This window comes from Otolemur garnettii, unplaced genomic scaffold (assembly GCF_000181295.1).
Source record: "Otolemur garnettii isolate 467f Iridium unplaced genomic scaffold, OtoGar3 scaffold00018, whole genome shotgun sequence".
NCBI lineage: Eukaryota > Metazoa > Chordata > Mammalia > Primates > Galagidae > Otolemur > Otolemur garnettii.
This window is the reverse complement of record NW_003852413.1, coordinates 2463179-2464661: the sequence shown is the minus strand read 5'-3', so window position 1 is coordinate 2464661 and position 1483 is coordinate 2463179. Positions and strand designations below refer to the sequence as shown.

The following is a 1483-nucleotide window of genomic DNA, read 5'->3' as shown; positions in this document are numbered from 1 at the left end:
CCCCCACCAGCCACCCAGCACAAACCAGGGGTCTAAGGACCTTTCCACTGTCCCAAGATCTGAGTGGGATGGACTTTGGAAGGACATGTAGCATTTACATCGTAAAACCTGACAGCTACACAGAAGAAGGGAGATGCCCTGCAACCCCAGAGGTGGTTGTGTTGCTAACACTGTGGCCTGCAGGTGTCCCAGACTTGTCCAAACCTGGGTGTGTCGAGTGCTTTATATGCTGAAAGGAACAGTAACGAGTGATCTCTACCCATCCCATTTTACAACCTGCTTCCTCCACCTGACAGTTTCTGTGAACTTTTATGCTGGTAAACATGCCCCTGTCTGTTACGGGAACCCCTGCCTGGTGCTCCATCCAGAGGACACGCCAGCTTCTACTTAGCCAGCTCTCGTTACTGGGCATCTGGGTTGTTTCTGCGACTGTTTTGTAAGCATCCTTATATCCTCCCTGTTCAATATTCCTTCAAGATAAATTCCCACAGGTATAACTTCTAGGTCAGAGGCTTTGAAATAATAAGCAATTAATCACCTTTGCATAATGCTGGTTTATGGGAGAGGAGCAATGGCCACATACAGGATCCTGATCGCTGATCCCAACGTGAGGACCTCAGCCTTTATCATAAGGAAATGTTACTGGGAAAAGTCTTTGGGGAAACTTAGTCTTTGTGGGATGGGGTGGGGGGCAGGTGTCAGATACATACTTAAACATATAATTTACTCTTTAAAAGGTAAGGATAGTGCCTGCGGCTCAGAAGGGTAGGGCGCCGGTCCCATATGCCAAAGGTGGCAGGTTCAAACCCAGCCCTGGCCAAAAAAAAACTGAAAAAAAAAAAACCTCATTATAGAATTACATTATATTTAATAAGATATTTATTTAGATAATTTTTTCTCACTGTGACATTTTACCAGTTTCAAACTCTTCAATACTCAGTAGAAGTATTTCCAAAGAATGATAGTTCATTCAGCAACATTGAAAATGGTGAGCACTTTTTAAGGGCTGGAGCTTGAGGTTACTCCCTCTGCCTGAAAAATGACTTGGGAAACAGCCCTGGACTAGTCAGAGACACAATATAAATTGATCCTCTGGAAGCTGTGTGTCTCATTAAAAACCAGTGACATTCTTCATATGGTAAAAAAAAATCCTAAAATTGGTATGGACCCACAAAAGATGCCCACGTAGTCCTGAGTGCAAGTGACCAGATGGGACTCACACAGTGTGGCTGGTACCATTGGCTCGTGGCCACTCTGCTCTCTGATGGGCTGGCAGCTGCAAGAGACGGAACCGTGTCAGCTGCTGTTCCCAGCAGGCTTGCTCAGCTTCCACTCACACGAAAGCAAGCTGGGATAACTTCATCAGTTCTTTAAAAACATTAATGTAGGCTCAGTGCCTGTGGCTCAAGCAGCTAAGGCACCAGCCACATACACCTAAGGTGGCGGGTTCGAATCCCCAGCCCGGGCCCGCCAAACAACAATG

At 46.1% G+C, this 1483-nt stretch overlaps 1 protein-coding gene across 1 annotated transcript in view; it reads left to right on the top strand.

Moving 5' to 3' along the window:
- RNF213 (ring finger protein 213) overlaps positions 1-1483 on the top strand; it is a 116976-nt gene that overhangs the window by 34362 nt on the left and 81131 nt on the right. The window lies entirely within an intron of this gene.